Here is a 12,205-nt window from a genome sequence, read left to right as displayed (position 1 = left end):
CTTTCTTTTTACAATCTCTTCCGGGTAGCGTGGGGTTAACGACCCTCCGCTCTGATAGCGCGCTCCCTTCTTCCCTCTTTTTCGGGCACGCCCCCCTTCTTCCTGCACTCAGCGAAGCTAATGGCGGCGGCAGTCTTCAAACAGTAAACACACAGTCTTTTCAAAGGCGCACAGTACCCGGTGGGCGCCAGGCACGAAATCCTGTTCGTGACGCCAAAAGTTGACTCGCCCACCCCAGGGCTATGGGACACCCGGTGCCGGGCCGGACCAGTCCGGGGGTTGTCAATGGTGAAAGCCCGACTCCGTGGCCCTGGTGGGTGTCAGTTTAAATATGGCTGGTGACTTGGGAGCATATAAAATATTTGTTTCGTGACGCCACCTGTGGTTTGCGGCTATTAAGCCGCCGCTGCTGTGTAAGGCCTGCGGGGTGATGATATGGCAGCAATGGTGGTACTGCTCCCCACAGGTGGAGCGGTGCTTCGGGGACACTGTTGGTGCTCGTGAAAGTCTATGGTGTTGTGTGGATAACACGGTGCAGGGCCGACAGGCAATGAAAGAAACAGGCAAAAACAACAGTCTTTTTACCTTCTCCTCTTTTACTTTAAGAACAGTCCAGTCCTGGGAGACTGTCACAGGTGGTGAAGGTGATCCGGTCGGCCTGGAAGTACTTTCCCTCTGTGGTAGGCTGCGCAGGCCCTCTCTGGTGCTTCTCTGCTGGAGTCCACACCGGGCCCTGATGAGGCAGCTGTACCTTCGGGCTGTTTATGGGCCAGGTGCTTGCAGCTCTCCTGCCCTTCGGATTCGGCTACCAGGAAGTATTTTAGGCCCTGGTGGCCACAGACTCCGATGTCCGAGTCTCTTCTGTGCCTCTCTGCTACTCCTGCTTCCCTGGGCCAAGCTGCTCCAGCTCTAGGCCCCAGATCCACAGGACAGCACACTCTGCGTCTGCTTGCTATCACTTCTCTCTACAGACTGAACACTACTTCCTCCCTCAGGTCAGACATAAGGAATGCTCCCTGGAATTCCAGGTTCAGAGCTCCCCCTGCTGGCCGGAGGGAGAACTGCGTTGGATGTTAAACTTACTGGCCAATAGACTTCCCAATTACTTCCAGGCTCAGCATTAACCCTTTGGGAGGGCAATGCTGTTGTGGCGACCAGGTCCTGGGGCGCCACATGTCCACTTGTTGTTGATTCTTCACCAGAACATTAACATTTTTATCTTTATGTTTGAAGCCTGAAATCTGGGAAAGTTTGAAAAATTCAAGGGGCAGAATACTTTCGCAAGGCACTGTATATGCCTACTGTGCCCTTTGGCGATATAATAATTTAAAGGTAATGACCGAAAGGTATCTAATTTGTACAAGTCCGACCAGTAAGCACGATGTAAGGGATAGGACCTAAACTGTGATTATCTGCCAGGAAGTCCCAAGAGAATAAGAGAAGCGAGGAGGGAGGGTGTAGCAGAATTAGGTGGGGGTTGGTCTGTAGAGCTTAGCAGAAGACTCTTTAAGTAATTAACAGTGTAGGGCATCTTTTTATCACTACTATTATACAAGGTCTGTGTCTGGCATAACATGTACTTGAATGGGGGGGGGGGTCAAATACTTTTTCAAGGCACTGTAATATATACAGGAGCGTACATAGAAATCATGGGGCCCCATAGCAGAATTTCTAATTGGGCCCCGCCCCCCCAAAAAATAAATTAATAATAATAAATAAAAATATTCAGCTGGGACACAGAAGAGCATATTTCACAACTTTACAGCCCTTACCAAATAATTTTCCTCCTATTGAAGCCCCTAGATTCCCCTTTCATTGCAGCCATAAAATTTGATTACAACAAAAGTGCCCCCCAAACGCGGTCAGTATCTTACATCAGTATTTGTAGCCAAATCCAGGAGTGGGAGACTAATACAGAAGTGGTGCCATGTTTCTATTCTACTTTTCCTGTGATTGTTCCACTCCTGGTTTGGGCTACAAACACTGAGGTAAAATACTGACCAAATACTGTATTTTCGGACTATAAGACGCATCGGACTATAAGACGCACCCTGGTTTCAGAGGAGGAAAATAGGAAAATAAAATTTTAAGCAAAAAATGTGGTCAAGACACACTGTAATGGGGCGAGGATCTGCTGCTGACACTGTTATGGGGGTAATGTCCCCAAATTCTCTACTAAGGTGCCGCATCCTGGTAATGATCCTCCTGCCTTGAATATGATCTGCATCCTTTTATATATGTCCCTCATCCTGGTATAGCCCCCATCCTGATATATACCCCCATCCTGATATATACCCCCATCCTGATAAATACACCCATCCGGATAAATACCCCCATCCGGATAAATACCCCCCATCCTGCTATATACCCCCATCTTACTCATATACCCCCATCCTGCTATATACCACCATCCTGCTCATATACCCCCCATCCTGCTCATATACCCCTATCCTGCTCATATACCCCCTATCCTGCTACTGTATATACCCCCATCCTGCTATATACCCCCATCCTTCTCATATAACCCCCATCCTGCTCATATAACCCCATCCTCCTCATATACCCCCCATCCTGCTATATACTGCCATCCTGCTCATATACCCCCCCATCCTGGTATATGGCCTGTATTCTATGGCACACAAAAAATAAACGTTTATACTCACCTTTTCCCACTCCCTGCAGCATCGATCATCTAGGTAGGACCCGGTAGGAGGGGCAGACTGTGGACAGAAGAAGACAGTAGTAGTAGTAGTAGTAAGACAGTGGAGGTGAAGGAGAGAAGGTGAACGGGAACTGACTGTCCAGTAGTGAGCAGTAACCTGGAGCTCAGGAGAGTAGTTGCCGGTGGAGTACGATGGAGTACTCCCGGAACTACGCACCGACGGGGTACAGGACCCTAGGACAAGCAGAAGCTCCAGGCAGGCTTGTTAACACCTGCACAGCAACGGGACCATCAAGGACCTTGCTGACCCTAAGAATCCGAAGACTTAGTAGCAAAGGGAGAATCCGGGACAGGACCAGAGACTCCAACCCCACAGGGTTCACACTACCGTCAGGTGGACAGCAGTGCAACAACACCACCAGATGGGGACCCCCAGTTGCTCTACGCCACGAGGACCCACTAACCAGAGACAGGTGCAGGGGAAGAAGGCACCAGATTACTAACTGGCACTGGAAACAAGAGAACCTGGAGGTGAAACCAGCCGGCTTTGGCTAACCAGTTACCATCAGCAGTGAGTAAAAACCAGTTGCACTGAACTTTGGTGTGGACTCCCTTCTTCTAACATCTGTCACAAATCCTACCCTCTGGGGCCCGGGCCTGCTTGCGGAGGGCCTACCATCCAGGCTGCCATTAACACCAGCCCCAGCAGTGGGCATTGTGCAGCGGCGGCTCCATACACATAGCCGCAACACTGCAAGTGGCGTTACAAGTGAACACCAGTCTAATCCCCTGTAAATATCCACCTTTACAAAAAGGGCCCAGGGCACGGAACCGGCCACCAGAGTGACATTTCTCAGTTATACACCGCCCGAGACCGAGTACCCCATAACCTTGGGTGACACAACCCTTTTTCCTGGCGTTATGAACAGGATTGAACTGGACTCGGCTAAACCGGGTGACATGTGCCTTAAAGGGAAGGTGTCGTCCAACAAAAAGAAAAAGTCAACTGAAAAGATGTGAAGTATTAATGTTTTAATGTTTTGCTTAAATATTATTATTTGTTTTTAATTGAGCAAAATATAAAAAAAAAAACATAAAACGTTTGATATTTTCCACTCTTAAACACTAAAAAATGCTGATCCCAGGAGGCCAAATGAACCAGATGGCCCCTTTCCAACACCTTGGTAGCTATGACCCGTTGCACTACCGCTTGTTTGTTTATTGTTGACTGTTCCAGATAAATGTGTGCTGAAAAGTTTTGAGATGATAAAAATTGACCCAGGCTGCAGGACTGGCAGCAGCCAAAAACATTAAATGTAAAAAGTTGCACCAATTGTGCATCACCACAGTACACCCTAACCAGTGGACCCTGTTAACACCACCTCCAAGCAGAGGAAGATGGGAGGAAGGTCTGCGGTGGAGTAGGCCGAGACCTGGTCACCAAAGAGACCGCTGACCTTCCTCTGAGAGGGTTCTGGGACCAGGACTTTTGGGTGGTGGGTGAAGGGAAAGGGGTACTCCAGTTTATGAAACGTTAAAGTCTGAACCTTCCCTGAGTGGGAAGACCTGTTATGTTATGCGTGAAAAATAAAAAGTGTAACCTGTATCACTTGCAGCCCGAGGACGTGCTGGAATTAACCAAGGGGGAATGTAGTGCCCTTGAAGCCATCAGTGAGCTACAAGGAACTGCATCCCCACCGGGATGCAGGGCATACTCCCTAGGGATCCAGAAAACCAGTGCCGGTAACACACAAACACTCTAGAAAATCCCAGTTTTTCCTCAGGTATCTCCCATAGAATGGTATAAGGCTAGGGTCGGACCAATGGATGGCCGCCTAGAGGTGGAGCCATACCAGTCCACTAGACAACCAGGTGGGAGGGGCGGACGGTGAGGAGTCAGACAGAGGAAACAGTGAAGAAGTGACCTGAGGGCCTAGGCGGTTAGTTGCCGGTGGAGTACTCCCGGAACTATGCATCAATGGGGTACAGAATCCTAGGTCAGGCAAAAACTCCAGGCAGAGCTGATAAAATCTGCACAGTTAGGGGACCATCAAGGACCTCACTAACCTTGAAGTTCGGGACTCAGTAGCAAAGGGAGAATCGGGGACAGGATAAGAGACTCCAACCCCACAGGGTTCACGCTACTGTCATACGGACTGCTGAAGAAGACAACCAGTAGGTGACCCCCAGCCGCTCTACACCACGGGGACCCACCAACCAAAGACAGGTGCAGGGGAAAGAAGCCACCAGGTCACTAAGCCGACATTGAGACTAAGGGTACCTGCGGTTAAGACCAGCCAGTCTCGGGTGACCAGTTACCAGCGTGCAGTGACTAAAAAGAACCAGTTACACCAAACTCCCATTATGGCCTACCTTCTTTCAACACCCACCTGCAACACCTATCCTCTGGGGTCTGGCCCTGCTTGCGAAGGGCCTAACATCCAGGCTGCAATTACCACCAGCCCCAGTTGTGAACATTGTGCAGCGGCGGCTCCATCCACATAGCCGCAACACCGCAAGTGGCGATACGTATAAACTTTATTCAAAAATCCCCTGTAAATATCCCCTTTTCAAAAAGCACCCAGGGCACGGGACCAGGCAACGCCCACCAAAGGGACATTCTCCAGTTATACACCGCCCGGGACCGAGTACCCCATAACCCTGGATGACTCACTTGCACTGGGGCCCACGAGCTTTGTCACCACACTGCTTACATATAGGACAATGTGATGCTCCATAACTCTTCCTGCAGAGGTCGGGGGCTTCCCATTACTATTATAGTAAGTTGCTACTACTGTGCCAAAAAATAAAATAATATCTCCCCTCAGCTGCCTGAGATTCACATGACACAAACCTCAGCTGCTGCAGAACATCATAATACACACTGCAGGTGTTGTCAGTCTGAGTTGAAGAGGTTCTGCAGCAGTTGAATTGTGTATTGTTTAACAATAGTGTAGCACCCACAAGTAATATTATAAAGAAATAGTTGTAGTACCCGGCGTTTCCCAGGATAGTAACTGTCTCCCAGTCTCCGTCTCCGTCTCTGTCTCTTTCCATGTCTCTGTCCCTGTCTGCCTCTGTCCCTGTCTGCCTCTGTCCCTGTCTGCCTCTGTCCCTGTCTCTTTCCCTGCCTGTCTGTCTCTTTCCCTGGCTGAATTGTAACACGCCAACATTCTTCTGACGTTCTGGCTGCATTGTGGCTCCCAGCTCCATTTACTTTAATGGAGGCAGGTTTTTGGCGAATAACTGGAAAGCGCAAGCTTAAAATTTCCCCTAAAAACATACTCTATGATGTTCCCTGAGTCACATGGAGTGTCTGTGCAAAATTTCGTGATTGTACATGCGACAGTGTGGATTCCTTTAGCGGACACACAAACACACACGCACGCACACATACACTTAGCTGTATATAATAGATATTCCCCATAGACATCTAATGTTTAATAATTAACAATTTATACAATAAATAATATATATTATCTACCAAGCAAAATATTTACTATTTACAAACAATGAGAAAACCTGTTTATATGAATCTTTTCCAATGCACAGATTTATATACATTTATATTATAAAAAAACAGACAGGATATTTATATTCCACATTCTCTGACAACATTCATCGGTTGGCAGCAAACATGGCGGCCGGCTGCTGTGATGTCACAATGCTCGGGGTTCTATATGATGATGTCATAATGGAATGGAATGCCGGAGGGTATATAAGCCCCCCGCACAGTGATATCACTGCCATTTCTTGAGTTGATGCTTTTGCTGACACTTCACTTTGGTTCTGGAAGAGTGATCTAGTTTGTGCTCCACATCTAGTGTTTACTTCCTATTACTTGTTATTGATCTTTGATCAGGGCACAATAATACCGGTGCCCGGAGAGCTCAATTCTCCAAATTCTATCAGCTTCAGGTGCCTAAGACATGAGTGCCCGGGAGCTGCGTCAGCTGATTGCTGACAATGAAGCATGGCTGCGCCGACCACAAAATCGAGGTAAGTGAAATATTTGGGGACGAGAGACAATATTCACACCCTATAGGGCAGGGGGCTCAAACTCGGCTGGGTATAAGGGCCACACAGAAATAAACAATTGGGGGGCGCACTCTTTTCAGGACAAAGTGACATTTTTATTGGTACCATATTTTTTTCTATACAGTTTTGGATCATCATTTTTGAACTTTGTTTAGTTTATTAGAACAATGTACAGTTTTTGTTTTTTTAAAAAAAATAAAAGATAGATAGTATATATACACACATATATATATATATATATATATATATATATATATATATATATACCGTATATACACACACACATTTTTGCTGGTAAAAAAATAACAATCATGCTTTTTTTATATATTTGAGGCCATTTTTGTAAGTAATACAGTTTTACAATTGGCACCATATAGTAATTTTTGCCAACATTTTGTATTAGTGTTCCAGTCGTGGTCCTCATCTTTTAGTACTGTCACTATCCTGCTAACCATTCTGTAGTAATATGCCCATTCTTGTCTCCTTGTAGTAATGTGCTTATCCTTGTCCCCATCCTGTAGTAATGTGCAAATTCTTGTCCCCATCCTGTAGTAATGTGCCCATTCTTGTTCCCTTCTTGTAGTAATGTGCCTTTGTGCCCAGTCCCTGTCCCCATCGTGGTCCTCACCCTGTAGTAATGTGCCCATCCTTGTCTCCATCCTGTAGTAATGTACCCATCCTTGTCCCCTTCTTGTATTATTGTGCCTCATCCTTGTTCCCATCCCGTAGTAATGTGCCCCATTGTGGTCCTCATCCTGTAGTAATGTGCCCATCCTTGTCCCCTTCTTGTAGTAATGTGCCCATCCTGGTCCCCATCCTGAAGTAATGTGCCCCATCCTTGTGGCCATCCTGTAGTAATGTGCCCATGCAGGTCCTCTTCTTGTAGTAATGTCCCCTTTACTAGACCTCTTCTTGTAGCAATGTCCCATCCTGGTCCCCTGTTGTGCTATTCTACGCGGCTTGCAGGCACGTAGACCTGGTAATGTTCGCAGCCATTGTCAGAGCTTCATCTGAAATTCAGATAAATGTTTTGCCGGCGCTGCACAAGTCAAGTTCTCTCTGCCCAACTATTCCAATAGCGGCCGCTGGCCAATCAGAGGCAAGCAACTAAGGCCAAATAGGTCAGTTGCTTGCTTGCTTCACAGCTCCAGAAAAACGTTTTTCTGAAAAAAAGCACTGACGGCTGCGGCCCCTGCACCGGCTGCGATCGTTACTGATCCACGTGCCTGCTGGCCGCAAGAAGCAGCCTGAGGGGCTGCATGCAGCCCGCAGCCACATGTTTGAGATCTCTGCTATAGGGCATTCGTGGGAGGAGATATCATGGTGTATGACGGGCCACATTTTAGGATAGAAACTGCAGGTAAACTAAAGTCCAAAATAAGGCAATTTTTTTCTAGTGTTCTCCTCTCCCTAAACACAGCAGCAGCAGATGGGCTGATTCCTATAGGCCATAAGTATTTTACAAAATTGGAAATAATTGTGATAATTTATCATTTCTTTATAGGTCAGGCCATAACTGTCTATAGGTTGAGGTCTCAAGAAAGACATCAGAGAAGACCTCCCCGTGGACATCAGAGAGACAGCAATGCTGTCACTGAGAGGAGAGGGAGACCTGCCAGAGATCCTCTACACCGTAGGGGACAAGAGGGCAGGGAAAGAAGCCGCTCTCCTCTAAGACCAGCCTCTGCCGAACCCTCCAGCTCAACAACAGAGGGCAGCAGGGGCAGGAGTAGAGAAAGAAGCCGCTCTCCTCCTAGACCAGCCCCTGCCGGGCCCTCCAGCTCAACAGCAGAGGGCAGCAGTGGCAGGAGTAGAGATAGAAGCCGCTCTCCTCCTAGACCAGCCCCTGCCGGGCCCTCCAGCTCAACAGCAGAGGGCAGCAGGGGCAGGAGTAGAGATAGAAGCCGCTCTCCTCTAAGACCAGCCCCTGCGGGGCCATCACCATCCATCAACGCACCTATTCAACCGCAGGCAGAGCCTGTGATCCCACCACCACTGCCACAGGTGGAGCCACCTGTACAAAATGTACCTGTGCCGAGGAGAAGGCGTGGTAGGATTAGCTGGAGAGCTCGCCAAATTGCGAGACTCCCAACAAGGAATGTAACCTCACAGGACGAGGGCGAGAGATGTCCCATATGTATAGAGGACTATCAGATCGGAGAGCAGCTCACAGTCATCCCGTGCAACCACTTCTTCCATCCAGGTTGCATTTCTGACTGGCTGCGCTCCAGCCCTCACTGCCCCCTGTGCCGTAACCACTGCTTCAGACGCGCACCACAATGACATCTTAAGATGTCCATGGTGCGGGCAGTGGAAGAGACCATCTTGAATTCCAGCCCAGGTAAGGGACCCTGCATTCATTACAACTAATTTGAAGGCTATAAAAAAAAATGTCGTCTTTAACTTCTTGCTGTTCTGTTCTCTAGTTTACCATCAGCTTTGGTCAATATCTAACATGAAGGGCTAAACACAGGACGTCCCCCAAACACCGGACGGTAAGTCATCACTCACCCCTCTGTCCAGTCATATGTATATTACATGTAACAGAGAAATAATCGCTGCTTTCTCCTCTTTGTAGAAGGAAAGTCAAAAAAAGTTTGGAAAACAAAGAATAATTAGATCAGAACAACCTGTACTTCATGTAAGTAAATATTAGGATTCCATTTCTTTTAGTCTCCAGCTCATTTTACTAGGAATTTATTCATATGATAAAATCAGGGGTGGAACTATCATGGTCGGGACCTCTGCGGGGCCTGGGGGGTACAGGGTGCTATAAAATACCAGAATAGGGACAAAGATACAAGCATGGGTTAGGAAAGCTGGTTACTGAGTGAAAGAAGTGCTTCCCCTCATCACCCAGCTTTCCCATGCTCTGCTTTACATCTTTCTTTCATCACCCAGCTTTCCCATGGTCTACTCTATACATATTTCTCTCAGCACCCAGCTTTTCCATGCTCTGCTATACATCTTTCAGCATCCAGCTTTCCCATGCTCTGCTATACATCTTTCTCTCAGCACCCAACTTTCCCATGCTCTGCTATATATTTTTATTTCATCACCCAGCTTTCCTATGCTCTACTCTATACATATTTCTCTCAGAACCCAGCTTTCCCATGCTCTGCAATACATCTTTCAGCATCCAGCTTTCCCATGCTCTGCTATACATCTTTCTCTCAGCACCCAACTTTCCCATGCTCTGCTATATATTTTTATTTCATCACCCAGCTTTCCTATGCTCTACTCTATACATATTTCTCTCAGAACCCAGCTTTTCCATGCTCTGCTATACATCTTTCAGCATCCAGCTTTCCCATGCTCTGCTATACATCTTTATCTCATCACTCAACTTTCCCATGCCCTGCTATACATTTTTTTTTCATCAACCAGATTTCTCATGCTCTGCTATACATCTTTCTTTTATCCCCCAGCTTTCCCATGCTCTGCAATACATCTTTCAGCATCCAGCTTTCCCATGCTCTGCTATACATCTTTATCTCAGCACTCAACTTTCCCATGCTCTGCTATACATTTTTTTTTCATCAACCAGATTTCTCATGCTCTGCTATACATCTTTCTTTTATCCCCCAGCTTTCCCATGCTCTGCAATACATCTTTCAGCATCCAGCTTTCCCATGCTCTGCTATACATCTTTATCTCAGCACTCAACTTTCCCATGCCCTGCTATACATTTTTTTTTCATCAACCAGATTTCTCATGCTCTGCTATACATCTTTCTTTTATCAGCCAGCTTTCCCATGCTCTGCAATACATGTTTCTCACAGCACCCAACGTTCTCATGTTCTGATATCATGGGAAAGCTGGGTGCTGAAAGATATATAGCAGAGGATAGGAAAGCTGGGTGGTGAGAGAAAGACATATAGCAGAGCATAGGAAAGCTGGGTGCTGAGGAAAAGATATAAAGCAGGGCTTTAGGAAAGCTGGGTGCTGAGGAAAAGATATAAAGCAGGGCTTTAGGAAAGCTGGGTGCTGAGGGAAAGATGTATAGCAAAGCATGGAAAACCAGGTGCTGAGGGAAAGCGGTTAAGCAGAGCATGGGAAGATGGGGGGGTGAGGTCCAAAACTTACAGCGGGGCCCATCGAACTCTAGTTGCGCCACTGGATATAATGATTTGTCATTTTCTCCTCACAGAAATCTACATTATTTTGATGGCTGGACAAAAATCCTCTTTATCTTCCTGTTGTTCTGGTCTCTTTGGTCACTTCTCACCAAGCATGAAGGACCATGAACGTGGACATCCCAAAACAGCGGATGGTGAGTTCCCCTCATTTCCTCTTCTCTCTCCGCCCCATGATCTGTAGATTACATGCAATATAATATTGTTTTTTTTCCTTTTTACAGACAGAAGGTCCAAGTCTATAAACCATTGAGGAATTGGATCAGAGCGACCTGCGCTTCATGTAAGTAGATATTAGAATTTGCTTCTTTTCTTCCAGTCTTCAGCTCCTTTGTATTTCCTTTAGGAATCTGTTGATCGGATGTAATATCTTGTCGTTTTCTCTTTCCAGAAATCTACACAAGTTCCAGGTCATTTCCATCAAGATCCACAGATTCTCATCGGCTCCATGGAGACATCCATCATATGCAGAGATCCTGAGATCGGCTGCAGCTCCAGACGATGCTCTCACATATTCCACATACGGGCGGCACGGTGGCTCAGTGGTTAGCACTGCAGTCTTGCAGCGCTGGGGTCCTGGGTTTAAATCCCACCAAGGACACCATCTGCAAGGAGTTTGTATGTTCTCCCCGTGTTTGCGTGGGTTTCCTCCGGGTTCTCCGGTTTCCTCCCACACTCCAAAAACATTCTGATAGGGAATTTACATAAAATATTCATAAAAATAAATCATATTAACCGTCTCTATGTCTGGTTGTGACTTTACTGTATAGAATTATGTTACATAATGATAAGTGACTGGAGGGAGTATTCGGTAGTAGGGATGAGCGGACCCCTGGATGTTCGTGTTCACTGGGTTCTGCCAAACTGTAGTTAAAAGTCCAGCTCGGCACCTGAACTTGACCCCGGACCTCAAAACCCATAGGAGTCAATAGGTGCAGAACCTATATAGGTTGGTAAGGGACATCAGGAGCCAGCGGTAGGCCTCGTGGTCCCTCACCCTAGACACAAGATTTCCTAGTGTTCTGTTTAAAGCACAGAGAGCATCATGAAAACCAAGGAACACAACAGGCAGGTCCATGATACTGTTGTGGAGAAGTTTAAAGCCGAAATTTGGTTACAAAAAGGATTACCAAAACTTGAAACATCCCAAGAAGCACTGTGCAAGCGATCATATTGAAATGGAAAAAGTATCATACCACTGCAAATCTACCAAGACCCGGCTGTCCATCCAAACTTTCATCTCAAACAATGAGAAGACTGATCAGAGATGCAGCCAAGAGGCCCATGATCACTCTGGATGAACTGCAGAGATCTACAGCTGAGGTGGGAGAGTCTGTCCATAGGACAACAATCAGTCGTACACTGCACA

At 46.9% G+C, this 12,205-nt stretch overlaps 1 long non-coding RNA gene across 1 annotated transcript; it reads left to right on the top strand.

Moving 5' to 3' along the window:
• Positions 1-8,500: 8,500 nt before the first annotated feature.
• Positions 8,501-10,967, top strand: LOC142255318 (uncharacterized). The gene is made up of 4 exons (XR_012727401.1): positions 8,501-9,041; positions 9,127-9,195; positions 9,279-9,341; positions 10,851-10,967. It is a non-coding gene; the product is annotated as an uncharacterized LOC142255318 (long non-coding RNA).
• The last annotated feature ends 1,238 nt before the right edge of the window (positions 10,968-12,205 follow it).

This window comes from Anomaloglossus baeobatrachus, chromosome 10, assembly GCF_048569485.1.
Source record: "Anomaloglossus baeobatrachus isolate aAnoBae1 chromosome 10, aAnoBae1.hap1, whole genome shotgun sequence".
In the NCBI taxonomy this organism is placed as follows: Eukaryota; Metazoa; Chordata; class Amphibia; order Anura; family Aromobatidae; genus Anomaloglossus; species Anomaloglossus baeobatrachus.
This window is presented reverse-complemented; position numbering and strand designations above follow the sequence as displayed.